A 14,452-nucleotide genomic window follows, 5' to 3' on the forward strand; every position below is an offset into this window, starting at 1 on the left:
ATAATCTCTTCGATGAGCCAATCACCATAACTTGTAAAAAAGATCCCATATCATTATCTAGCCACGGCTCCTGAACCACCATACTGTAACCTGTTAAATCTTCTAGACCATACATGTCCAACCATAAAATCATTGCTTGCAGCCTCCAACAAAATTGCAAAAAACCATTCTAGAGAAGGTAACGGAAGAACAATTCAAGTTTCTTTTCCTTTAAATCTCTCCAGAATTTTAAGCCCCGCATGAAACCAAATAAAAACAAAAGACTTTGAGCGAAGAACTAAATCAGGAATATGTTGATAATCCATGCTTCAAGAAAAACTAAAACCAGATCAAAAACCCAAAGCTAAGAAAATCTTCATCTCAAAAAATCGCATGAGAGAGAAGATCCGAAAAACTCGCTTGCCGCCGACTGTGTTTTTTTAAGGGATAATTGGAGTTTGGTACTCAGGTTTAGACCAACACTAGGTTTTGGTCTAACGTTTGTCCAACATTAGACCTTGGTATCTGGACTGGACGTTGACTGTAGCTGTCTGTCATTGACCAGAATTTAATTCATTTATACAATAAATAACAAGGAATTTACACTTTTACTCTGAAGGGGGACTTATATCCAACGGCTATGCTAACAGGACTTATTCTATGGCCACAATGTAACCTAAATCTCTTCTCTTCCGCCTCCATCTGCAGAAACCCCGTTGATGTACATTAAGAAAACCCGATGCTTCGGCTCATGTTTAGCACCATTATTACAGGTTACACACGTACAATACATGACCAGTCATTCTACCCGACATCCAATACAGTATCCAAAATCCCACATTTGAACTCATATAGATTATATTTAACCATTGATCCCACTGCATTCCCATTCCTATAACCCCAAAAACAAAGTTGGGTTTACATTCAATCTGATTTTATAGCAAGAACATGAATTCTAATAATAACACAATACCCGACTCCAAAATCCTCAAGAACAGAGCCAACCCCTGTTCTTCAATTCATCACCAGAATTACTTCAACACATTAACTGATCAACACCCTTGATTCGTAAATTGAAGATCACCAATACAATAACCCTAAATCTAATTTGTTCCTGGTTCATAAAAACATTTGAAGATAACATATCAACATCAAAATCCCAAAGACATCAACTACATCCATACTTCGATAAACATAACAAACTTACATTGAGGAAGGAGATATTACCTCAAATACAAATTCAGAAGTTGTCTTCTTCCTTTAGTTACTCACCATCAGGATCATGTTTCCATCTTCAATCCGAATTCACGAACCCTAGATTCTTCGATTCCTCATGGCGAATTGAGAAGTAGTTGTTAAATCTTCTTCTCTGCTTTCAATTCATAATACCCATCACTAACTCATCCTCAATTTCTTCAACCCTCAATTAAATCTAAAAACCCTAATTTCCTGAATTAAAGTTCTTCTAATTGAGATATCAAATCATTGAGATGTTGCATGTGTTGTTTCCATGAATCAAATTGACTGAATACCAGCGATTGAGAGCCACTCAGTGGTGGTAGCATGGGCAATTACTGAGATTTGAATGAAGATGATGACAGCGACCAAGATGGGGTTCTGGGAAGGTTTTTCGGTGGTGGTTCTGGGAAGAAAGGAAGATTATGAAAGGGAAGAAGGGATTTTGGAATTATAAGGATAAAATTTTTGTCCCTCCACATGTAGATATTAGGTAAGATCAATGGTCTGGAAAAATTAACATAAAAGTATTGATTTTATTAATTAAAATTACACTTAACCTAGTCAACTACGGTCAACGTCTAGTCCAGATATCAAGGCCTAATGTTAGACAAATATTAAATCAAAACCTAGTATTGATCTAAACCTGAGTATCAAACTCCAATTATCCTTTTTCTAATATTATTTATCTATCGGTATGTTTTTTTTTCTCTTTTGATCCGTAAAGAATTTATGCTAGCAAAGTTTTGAATTTGGGTCACTTGATATAGTCATGAATCGGTTTGATAAATGGAAGCTTTGGATTATATAGTTTGGTATTTCTGGGGTGAAAAAAATTATACTACCTCACTACTTCTCTATAGTGGGGTTTTCCTACTACTTCAAAACACTCTATCCCGCTCTAACAAACAGTTTAGAGGAGAGTTTTTCATTTTGCTTTTTTTCTTTCTTTAAGATTTTGCTATTAATTTGGTCACACGTGGGTTTGGTCACTAAGGACAACACTTAACAACGCAACTGCAGAGCAGATTCCTCCGAATAATGTTTTGGTGAAAAATAAAATAAATTAATTCTCTGAATTTTGAAATAAATAATATTGCAACCACTTCTCAATAGACAAAGTATGATCCAGATCGTCACTAATACTGAATAGAGAAAGTAGCATAGAGAGATACACAAACCCCATTGATAGTGGAAAAGGCTAATCAATGAAAACTATAATGGTGCCCGGAACTTCCAAGCCGAGTTTAAATAGCCTAACAACGATTTTAGTCTCTATCTTTGTTACTATTTATGTGTACTCCAGGACAATGTCCACAAGTACCACCGTACATAATTACAAGGAGACGACAATGAAAGCCGCGTATAGCGAATCGATCATACCACCGTCGAGTTGTGATTTCTTTTCAGGTAAATGGGTTTACGATAATTCGACAAATCCTTTGTATTCATGGAAGCAGTGCTCGTTAATGAATGACTGGTTTACCTGTGAGAAGTTTGGAAGCAGTGCTCGTTAATGAATGACTTACCAAGGTTATCATAATATTCTTTCTACCTGATGTTTTCCACCATAGCTTTTATTCAACTAACATTTGGTTTATCTAAAATTCATAATCTCATATCTGGTAATTCAATCTAAAATAAGCTAGGTTCAATGCCAAAGCATTCCTAGAGAGATTGAGAGGGAAAAGGATGGTTTATGTTGGAGATTCAATGAGCACGAATCAGTGGGTTTCAATGGTTTGTATGGTGGAATCTGTAATCCCATCAGCACTCAAATCTATGCATTTTAATGGCTCTCTGATAATCTTTAAAGCCATTGTAAGTTATATGCTCTAAACTCGATGACATAAATGAATATATGTTTTTATGTCCAGCGTCGATTGCACCCATGAGGCATAATTGATCTGTCTTCCAAACCATACTAGATTTGTACCTGTGCTACGCACCGGACATTTTTTTTCTTTCTAACTTGGTCCGCGCGGGGTTTTTCCCTGCCCCGTGGCGTTGTGCTTTTTATTTTGGTTTGCGCGGGGCTTCGCCACTCCCAGTGACGATTCATTTTTTTATCATAAAATTGGTTAAAAAGACCAAAATCAACAATTTCTGGGTGAAAAAGACATTTAGATTTTGATACTGTTTAAATGGACAAAAATGTAAAAATAGCCTGGATGTAAACAGTTTCATCCTACTCATTTTCAAATATTTAATTTATTTTTAATTTACATGAGGATGCATCCAGTTTCATCCTTGCTATCTTTTAAGTTTAAGTCAGGATGAATCCAGTTTCATCCTTGCTATTTTTTGGTGTCCATTTCACCCATACTAATTTTTTACTCGTCCATTTGAACCATGTTTTAAAAATATTTGGAGAAATGACCCATTTTCCGTTTTTTTATTTGGTGTGTGTGTGGCTTCGACTCCCCCTGTGGCGATGCATTTTTTATTTTGTGCTGCGGGTAAATATGTTTTTTATTTTGTGTTGCGGTGCGGGTAAGAATGCATTTTCTTTGTACTCACGAAGTACAAAGAAAGAAAAGATGATTAATCGTAAATCAAAAGATTCTTTCGTACAATAATTAACGGTGATGTGGTATTAGAGAAAGAAAGCAATGCAGAGATTGTTGTAGGTTAAGAAAGAAGAGAATTGAATAAGAAGAAGAAACAGAGAAAAGTAAATGAAGAAGGAGATAGTTTTGATAATAATCGATTATAAGTGTGTCTAAAACAATAATAAGACTAACCTTTATATAGGTTTGAGCAAATAACTAAACTAGGAAACTTGAAAAAAAAAAATCTAAAAGAATACTGAAATAGGGAAAGACATAAACTAGGAAAAACTTAGAAGCCAAGCTTCTATGTGGAATCTTCTGGAATGTGTATATGCCCTGCATCAATCCCCCCTTCTTGAATGAAACTCGTCCTCGAGGTGTCTGTGCAAATCAGCAGTTCATTGTCAGCATGAAAAGTGAAAATTTCCTGCACATTAAATGTGTTTGAAATATTCCAGTCACTTGGCAGATCAATAATATATGCATTATCACTGATCTTCTTTAAAACCTTGAAAGGACCATACTTCTTCATCTTGGTTTTGTTGTAAGTTCCCACTGGAAATCTTTCCTTTCTAAGGTGTATCATTACTAACTCACCTTCTTTGAAAGTCTTCAATCTCTTGTGTTTATCAGCATTTTCTTTATATTTTGAATTAGATTGTTCCAGCTTAGTCTTTACTGAATTATGTAGTTCAGTAGCCTTGTCAATGAAAGAATCTGCAGTTGTGCTTGTACTCGCAGTGTTAGGTAATACCACCAAGTCAAGTGTATGATTGGAAACTTTAGAATACACAATTTCAAATGGTTTTCTTCCTGTAGAACGATTAATTGAAGTATTGAAAGCAAACTCCATATGAGGTAGTAATATATCCCAATGCTTGTTATTGTCCATGCATTTAGCTCGAATGAGATTACCAAGTGAACGATTCACTACTTCTGTTTGGCCATCAGTTTGCGGATGTGAAGTTATGATAAACTGTAAGGCAGTCCCCAAGCGCATCCATAGAGTCTTCCAAAAGTAGCTTAATAACTTAGTATCTCTGTCAGAAGTTATGGATTTTGGCACTCCATGTAAGCGTACTATTTCTTTGAAGAATAAGGCAGCAACATTCGATGCATCAATGGACTTCTTACAGGCAATAAAGTGAGCCATTTTAGAATAACGATCAACTACGACCATTACAGAATCATTACCTCTAGCAGTACGAGGTAAACCAAGTATAAAATCCATACTTATATCAACCCAGGGTGCATCAGCAACTGCAATGGAGTATAAAGTCCTGTATTTTGAATGGTACCCTTAGCTCCCTGACAGACCATGCACTTTTGTACAAATTTTTGGACGTCACGTTTTAAAGAAGGCCAATAAAACCTTTCTTCTACAAGTGCGATGGTTTTATCTCTTCCAAAGTGACCACCAAGACCACTACCATGTAATTCACGCATAAGATGTAAGCGTAGAGAACCTTTTGGAATACATAAACGATTACCTTTAAAAATAAAACCATCTTGTATTAGAAAATCATCAACTTCATGAATTTGGGAATTGCATTGGTTCCATAATTTACTGAAATCATCATCTTCGGGATAAATGTCTTTGATGTAATCAAACACAAAACTCTCATTACGAATTGTTGTTAGTAGATGACGTCTTCTACTTAAAGCATCTGCAACTTGATTCAACTTACCACTTTTGTGCTTCACAGAAAATGTGTATTTGTTGATTGTAGCTAGCCATCGATCATGCATTCTGTTAACTTTAGCAGAAGTGTTCAAAAAATTTCAGTGCTTGGTTGTCAGTATTGACAACAAATTCTCTATGTATCAGATAAGTCTGCCATTGCTTCAGGGCTTGGACAAGAGCAAGTAACTCCAATTCATAGGTAGACCACTTCTTTTGTGTCTCTGAATTCTTTTCACTGTGATATGCTATTGGATGACCTTCTTGTGATAAAACGGCGCCAATTCCAACAATGGAAGCATCGAAATCTATCTCAAAAGGTTTGTCTAAATTTGGTAAAACAAGAATTGGTGCAGTACAAAGTTTTTCCTTCAGAGTATTAAAGCTTATTCCATTGCTTCTGTCCATTCAAACTTCTCTTTCTTGAGACAGTCAGTTAATGGTGCAGAAATAGTGCTAAAATTCTTCACAAATCTTCTATAAAAGGAAGCCAAGCTATGAAAACTTCGTACATCTCGAATAGAGGTAGGAACTGGCCATTCTTTATTTGCTTGAACTTTAGAAGGATCGACATGTATGCCTTCATTAGATATCACATACCCCAGAAATATTACTGATGAAGCCATGAATGTGCACTTCTTCAGATTAACATATAAACAGTTATCAACAAGTACTTGAAATACTTGTGACAGATGATCAAGATGTTCTTGCTCACTTCGGCTAAAAATCAAAATGTCATCAAAATACACAATAACGAATTTACCAAGAAAGGGTTGGAGAACCTAATTCATGAGTCTCATAAATGTACTTGGTGCATTAGATAGTCCAAATAGCATGACAAGCCATTTATATAAACCTTCACGAGTCTTGAATGCTATCTTCCATTCATCTCCTTCTCGAATTCTTATCTGATGGTATCCACTGCGTAGATCCAATTTTGTGAAGATAATAGAACCCGAAAGCAAATCTATCATGTCTTCAATACGAGGTATAGGAAATCTATAAGGAATTGTAATTCGATTTAAAATATTGCAATCGATACACATCCTCCATCCACCATCCTTTTTGCTAACTAAGAAAGCAGGGCAAGCACAAGGGCTGGTGCTAGGTCGTATTAATCCTTTTTGAAGTAAATCATTTACTTGTCCTTGCAAAATTTCATGTTCTGTAGGACTCAACCTGTAATGTGCTTGATTAGGTAGAGAGGCTCCTGGAATGAAATCAATACAGTGCTGAATATCCCTTAATGATGGTAGAGTAGTTGTTAATTCATCTGGAAATAAAACACTATAGTGAGTTAACAAAGTCTGAACTTTGTCAGGTAACTCAATCATAGGTTTAGATTCTTCATGGGATTTCAAAGAATACTTTTGTTGTAGAGAATGGACTATAGTAGCTACAATAGCACTTGTTTTTTCTTCACAACATTCTCGAATATCTGTAGATGATTTTGATGGACACAGAATTTTTGTTTTCCCATTATGATTGAAAGTATAAGTATTATCGAAACCATTGTGTACTGCTTGAAGATCATACTGCAAGGGTCGACCAAGAAGAATATGTGTTGCAGTCATATCAATAACATCTCAAAGAACTGAATCTTCATAACCTTCAAATTTGAAAGTTACATAGCACTGGTGAGTAATATCTTGAGTAGTTGATTTATTAACCCATCCTACAGAGTAAGGCGCTGGATGATGATGCACTGGAAGACCAAGCTTTTTAACCACGTGAGTAGCAACATAATTTTCAACACTTCCACCATCAATGATCATATTACAAATTTTACCACCAATATAGCACTTTGATCGAAAAATACTGTGCCTTTGAGAAGGACATGGTTGTGTAAGAAGAAGTGGACGAATCATACCAACAAATTCGTCTTCATCTTGAGTTTCAGGTGAATCTTCTTCATCGAGTTCATTAAAATCATCATTGACTTCATTAATGAACTGAGTATCTCCAATAAAAGCATTAATTTTCTGACATTCACTAGACGTATGTCCATGTTGTATACATTTATTGCACTTGTCTCCTCGAAACTTGGCATAAGCATTATTGTTTTGTTGTTGTGGTGGAAATTATTGTTGATTTCTGCTAGGAAAACCATTTCCAGAAGTAGCAGCAGTTCGATTTTGTTGAACTTGAGTCTGTTTTACAGCTTGAATCTCCATTGGAGTTGGCAAAATAGGTGTAGTATTCAAAGGAGGAGGCATGTAAGGTGTAGTAGAGGCTGGTTTACAATAAGCATGACTACTATCATCTTGATACAAAGACTTTGAATAATACATTAGAGGAAATTCTTGAGAAGAATTTGGAGAAGAAGTATTAGGTCTGTAATTACCTTTGTCTAGGTTGGGAGATCTTAGCTGAACGAAGGAGTCGACGTTCAATTTTAATCGCCTGTTGAATAGCTTCAACCATGGTGAATACTGATTGAACCATTCCTTGTTGAATCAAAGTATTCAAACCCTCCACAAATCTTGCTACTAGTTGTTCTTCTAATTCATGCAGTTCATTCCGAGCAAGAATATTATAAAATTCTGCGACATATTCCTCGACTAACCTTGCTCATTGTCTACAATGTTGAAGTCTAATAAACAACTGTTGTTTGTAATCTTTTGGAAGAAATTTAGCTCGCAATAACTTGCGCATGCGATCCCAAGTACGAATAGGAAGCTTAGAAGAGTTAACTCTGTCATCACACAATCTTTCCCACCAAGCAGCAGCACCTCCTTTAAGTTTATATGCAACAAGTCGAACTTTAGAATGATCTGGAATCTCCATAAATTGAAAGAAAGCCTCAACTTCATAAAACCAATCTAAAAGCTCTTCAATTCTGAAACTACCATTAAAACTTGGGATATCAGCCTTCAATTTGTATTCGGGTAGAGAACTGTAAGGGTTTTGTGAAGACTTAAGACTTTTGTCTTCAATCCAAATCTTTTCTTGATGTTCTTCTTCATTATCTTCATCCTCACTGTCATGAGTTTGAATAATAGAACCTTTCTTTGGGGTACAACCGATAAATCCTTCGTGTTGTAGAGTTCTTTTAATCTTTTGCTTAATGTCATCAGGAATATCATCTTTGTGCACAAACAAATTCTTCTTTGATGATGATGGTTTCTTTGCTTCAGCCAGGAGTTTTATAGTTTCTTCATCTTCAATCTTAATAGTAGTGACAAATTTATCTAGAATCAGATGAATATCTTCAAACTTCTTTTCAGTACTGTTAAACTGTTCAAAGCAATTTTTTTCTAACTTTGATAAGTTATCTGAAACCGTAGTAATGTTGGTGTTAATTGCAGCTATACCAGCATTAGCATAATTACTAGCAGTCGTACTTGCAGTAATAATATTGGTAAGCTTGGTGATAGCAGCGTCAAAAGCTTCTTGAGTAACGATGCTAGCCATAGATGATTTTTTTTTTGTAAGAAAGTAGGGTTGCGGAAGCGATTTAAACAGGATCTAGTAAAAGTTGAAAAACCTAAACTAAGCGGATGATACCAATTGATGTGGTATCAGAGAAAGAAAGCAATGCAAAGATTGTTGTAGGTTAAGAAAGAAGAGAATTGAATAATAATAAGAAGAAACAGAGAAAAGTAGATGAAGAAGGAGATAGTTTTGATAATAATCGATTATAAGTGTGTCTAAAACAATAATAAGACTAGCCTTTATATAAGCTTGAGCAAATAACTAAATTAGGAAACTTGAAAAAAAAAAGAAATCTAAAAAAATACTGAAATAGAGAAAGACATAAACTAGAAAAAACTTAGAAGCCAAGCTTCTATGTGGAATCTTCTGGAATGTGTATATGCCATGCATCAAACGGTTAGGCTAAGTTACTAAGCATAGAAATCATAAAATGTTTTCTGCCTACTTGGTGTGATTGTTTCAGATTATGAGTGAGTTTCGACAAACGATTATCTTTCCAGTCTTTTTCACCATATTATGCAACTTTTGCTCCAGTATTGGTCTGTGTAGCTCCATGTCTCTTTTATAAATTTCATTAGACTTATGGTTTTACATATCCTCTGTACTATGGATTGCAAATTGAAAATACTTGCGAAGTGTGCCGGTTAATCATTTTTTTCCTTTTATGGATTATTAGCTTCACATATGAAGCGTACTTTGCTGTCATAAATTAATATTTTTGACTGGTCCCACGTTTTTCCCAGACACTCAACAACTTGAATGTGTTCTACACTTTCCAGATATTTTTTGGTTTCCTAATGTAGTTTAAGTTTAAAAGCGATTTCTTTATGATTTTCGGAATATGAGTTTTCATAGAATTCTAAACATGGTAAGTCATGCTTTCCCAATTTTTTTAAATCAATCGGGTGTTGCCAAGTGTACTCACCAAAACGCTCGTTTCACAAAACTCAAAAAGGAATTGTTTCGGCCAATAAGAAGCGAGGGTTTCCTCACCACTCAACGTGAGAGTTTTATTTGTCTAGGCCTTTAAGTCTTTAGATGTGTTGGAATTCGATGCAACCATTGAGAGATACTGGGCACCATTGTTGGTTGAATCAAATTCGGATAATCCCGAGCACCATCGAGTACCACATCGGATAGTCAGAGCAGGAGCTATTGAAAAACATGCAATGCATTGGTCTGATGCTGACATACTCGTCTTTGGTTCCTACCTCTGGTGGAAGGAACCAAAACTGGAAATCTTGTAAGTTTCACAAACCAATTATTATTATTAGCTAAATTAAGCACACATATAAAGAAAGCATTGGGTTTCTTGAGGCTTGACCAATTTGCAACGTTGCCCACCGCTATTAAGAGTGGAAAATCTTGTACTTGTGAACAGATGGGGATCCTTTGTAAGGCCAAATGAAGGAATCTATAAAGATTTAGGAATGGTTGGTAAGTTTGAAGTGGGTCTGAAAACATGGTCCGATTGGCTTGAAAATCATATCAATCGTACAAAGACGCAATTGTTTTTCAACAGCATAACACCAGTGCACGAGAGGTTATCATTTATACTTTATTCAACTTTTAACTGTAAATGTGTTTAGATTTACAATCTCTCAATCATCACAATGTTGCAGGGCAGGGGAATGGGGAAAGAACAAAGAAGGAAATTGTTACAACGAAACAGAACCAATATAATGGTCCCTTTGTTTCTACATTTTTATTTTTATCACCTGAATTAACATCACCTTCTTTTATTTGTGCACATGTTAGAAACCGCATAGTTATTCTGCCGCCGATGTAGACTTTCATCTAGGTTGCCATTCATAGGCATATTTGGTACCTGCATTTGCAGCGCATATTGCATGACACAAAGAGAGTGTACCACTGGTAATACAAAACATTTCATAAGTTGAAATATAGGCATCCTAGATCATATACATTCCTGAGATTCAATGAATGACACTCATAATACAATCTGGTTGCAAATTTTTTTTTCAAAATGTAAGGATCACCATATAAATGTACATTGCCAAACCTGGGATAAGGTTTTACGAAGATGATCTTTAGTTATTTCCTTTCTTCGTAATCTTCTTTGGCTTAATTCACCTTCTACCATACATATAGCGGAGGACATCCACATCATTATATAACGATGTCAGACATACAATCCCGGACGAAGTCCAATATGTGCTTGTAGTAGTTTCTATCGATTCATCAGTATGGAAAATGGAACGTAAATGAGTAGCTCTCATGATTATTTGTTTTTCTTTTCGTTTTGGACCTGAAATATGGACAATGGAATGTAAATGATTAGTTCTCGTGATTGCTTGGTTTTCGTTTCGTTTTGGATCTGAAATACCTTTCTTTGAATGTCGATGATTTTTTTCCTTTTGATTACCGCCTCAACCGCGGCTTGTTGTGTCTGTCCATCCATTGCACCCATTGCAAACAAAAAGACCGAAATAATTTAAGTAATTTGTGAAGTCGGTTTTGTTGAACAATCTTTATACTGAAAATAACCAAAAGAGGCGTCTTTTCCCGGTAGATATGAGAATTAGTTAACTATAACAAAAAGGCGTGTCTATTCAAATAAGATGTGAACTTAAAGTTAGTTAAACCAATTCCACATCCCATTTTATAAGGCTTATTGGGCAGCCATGTCAGCAAATAAACCAAATTACAAAGTGCACGTGCGGGTTAGATTTTCAGGAAGCATAAGGGTTGATGAGGGGACCACCACATCAGCAGAAAGGTTCTCATATCACCGGTAACCCAGACACCATATGAAAGGACGATCTGAAAGGGTGTCTAAAAAAATAAAAAAACGATGATATGAACAGGCATATACTAATCGGAAAGGGTCTTGGACGCTGAAGGGATGAAATAGTGCTGAAATGGCGATACCTAAAAACACCAACATGTGTTCACGTGTCATGTTTGTTTCTATCTGAATCAATTTGTCAATCACAGCCATGCCTTATTGTTATGATATGATAAATGTAACATTTGGTGTTGAGTTTCAAGAGAATTTGTAAAGCTTCAAATGTATAAAGATGCGACGTTTGGTTTTGAGTTTCCTGAGAATTTGCAAAACTTCGAACTGTTATGAATCTTATGGCTCAAGAGTTTCGATGACGTGGCAAATGATGACATGTAAATAGGTTTTGACATGGCTTCACCTCAACTCAAAATGATTGTGGCTTCGCCATGTAGCCTTTCTGGATCCCGTATTATAAAGAAATATTAGGATGTATTCCAGTTTAGTAAGATATATTCTCTAGAATAAGATAATATCTTAATCAATTCTTTATCCACTCTATAAATAGAGACTCTTAATGTAATTGTAATCATTCCAGTGACATCAAAACTGGTGATCAGTAATATTTCACCCTTCAGGGTTTTATCTGTGGACGCAAGTCGAGTTGACCGAACCACGTTAAAACTTTTGTCCCATTTCATTTCTCTTGAATCGATGATTCTTTGATTCCCATAATTTATTATAAGGTAATACTAACTTATTATTCATGTAAAATTTCGGTTATGAACAATTACAGGTACTCAATAATGAGATGATAATAATATACAACCTTCTCAAGTAATCAATTATTGGAGGAAAAGGAAAATATGCTAAGAACATTACAGGAAACAACATGGATAGGAAAGTGCACGACATTAACAAGCAGCGGACCTAAAGATTGAAAATGAGAACAAAAAGAAACTATATTGACACCTCAAGATGTGAACCCAAGTTTTTAAAGAATTTTGGAGCCAGCGCTCCACATAAGACCATACAATCAATGGCTTTTTCCGTGGAAAAGGAAAATATGCTAAGAACATATAATCAATGGCTTGTTCTCCTTCTCTGGTAATCAATTGGTGGAAAAGGCAAATATGCTAAGAACATTACAGAAAATAGCACGGATGGGAAAGTGCATGACATTAACAAGCAGCAGACCTAAAAATCGAAAGGAAAACAAAAAGAAACTATATTGACACCTCAAGATGTGAACCCCAAGTGTTTAAAGAATTTTGGAGCCAGCGCTCCACATAAGACCATACAATCAATCACTACAAGAAACTTAATCTATTGTAGCACCCGATGGTTATGGCATAAACCCCTACTAGTGCCGCGATAATCTATGTAGTAAGAAGTTTATTGTTACACCCACTTTTTATTGTTGCAGTAAGAGATTATACTTTTTTGCCACACTCTTTTCATATTGTTGCTACAGTTGTGTGGCAAAAGTTTCATTTTGTAGCAGTAAATTATAACTTTTAAATGCACCTGAAAAATACTGTAACTAGAAATTTGCTTTCGCAACACCTATATTGAAGGTGTGACAATATATGGTGTAGCAATAGGTAAATTTTCTTGTAGTGAATGGCTTTTTTGGTGGAAGATGTTGCGGCCATATGTGAAGAGAAGCTAATGCTAGTATGGGTACAATCGAATTCCATCCAAATCTGCTCTCAAGTGTGAAATAAAGTGTTACACTGAAAGCTATCAACATGGTGGCAATAGAGATGAATAGAGTGGAATGACCAATTAACAACTTCTCCGGTAATTCCTTGAGAAAATCTTCTGCTGCACACCGTGAATTTAAGATGGTTAAAAACACGAGAATTGATGTGGTGGATGCAAAGAGAGATATCGCGTCTGCTATTGTAAACAATATGAACGATTTCATGTATAAAAAGACCGGGTAATACATCACAATGGTACTCATAATGCCAAAAGACGATTTCCTATTAATATTAACAATCTAGAGGAGAAAATTCAATCACCAATTGGTTTAGTGGGGTAAACTCAAAAACTCCTAAATAAAAATGATCATGATGTTTTCCTTACTATGCGTACCTTTATGCGTACCGGCTTAACAGTTCAATTTCGGGAATTCAATTGAGTTTAGTCGAGCGCGACAGTATGCGTACCTGTTCACATACTGGCGAATTACCCAGACCAAGTCCAGCTACTTAGGTACCTGTTTGCATACTTGAGTGGGTTAAGTTCTAAAATCAGTTTGTTCATGAACAAACACATTTATATAATAAGGAATGCAATCTTTTGCAAACCGTGGCTATAATGTTCATAAATTGATTCGAGTGAATCAAAGTCGATTTTGTTTCAATTGTGCCTTGTATACTTCTATGAGAATATAAAAAATTGAACAACTCTATAACTAGTTTCATTTGGTTCATTTGAACTAGTTGTGATTAAGATGAACATAGTTGATATGAAAGTGTTCATATGACTAACTTCGGTTAACTATTGTTGAGCCAACTAAGTGTACACGTTTAAGTACGGTTACCCATATCTAAATGAAGTCACATTTCATTTGTGTATAACAAGCTAAGTTTGATCTAACGGTTGAAAGATATTAGCTCGAATCTAATCAGGTTTTCACCTAATGGTGAATATTGAATGCTTTGTTACCAAGGTAACATTGATTGCAAACCCTGATTTAAAGACTATATAAGGCAAAACTCTAGCAACTGGGAAACCTAATCCCCACACCTCCTGTGTGATACTAGTTGCGACTAGAGTTGATTATCCTTTAACCTAGGTTTTTCTAAAACCATT

At 35.5% G+C, this 14,452-nt stretch overlaps 2 long non-coding RNA genes across 2 annotated transcripts; both read right to left on the reverse strand.

Moving 5' to 3' along the window:
• Nucleotides 1-909: 909 nt before the first annotated feature.
• Nucleotides 910-1,643, reverse strand: LOC113340290. The gene is made up of 2 exons (XR_003355430.1): nt 1,207-1,643; nt 910-1,093 (listed from the first exon to the last, which is right to left on the reverse strand). It is a non-coding gene; the product is annotated as an uncharacterized LOC113340290 (long non-coding RNA).
• An 8,777-nt stretch (nt 1,644-10,420) lies between these two features.
• LOC113339411 lies at nt 10,421-11,358 on the reverse strand. Its single transcript, XR_003355073.1, has 2 exons — nt 11,231-11,358; nt 10,421-11,152 (listed from the first exon to the last, which is right to left on the reverse strand). It is a non-coding gene; the product is annotated as an uncharacterized LOC113339411 (long non-coding RNA).
• Nucleotides 11,359-14,452: the final 3,094 nt, after the last annotated feature.

Source organism: Papaver somniferum, unplaced genomic scaffold (genome assembly GCF_003573695.1).
Source record: "Papaver somniferum cultivar HN1 unplaced genomic scaffold, ASM357369v1 unplaced-scaffold_21, whole genome shotgun sequence".
Lineage (NCBI taxonomy): Eukaryota > Viridiplantae > Streptophyta > Magnoliopsida > Ranunculales > Papaveraceae > Papaver > Papaver somniferum.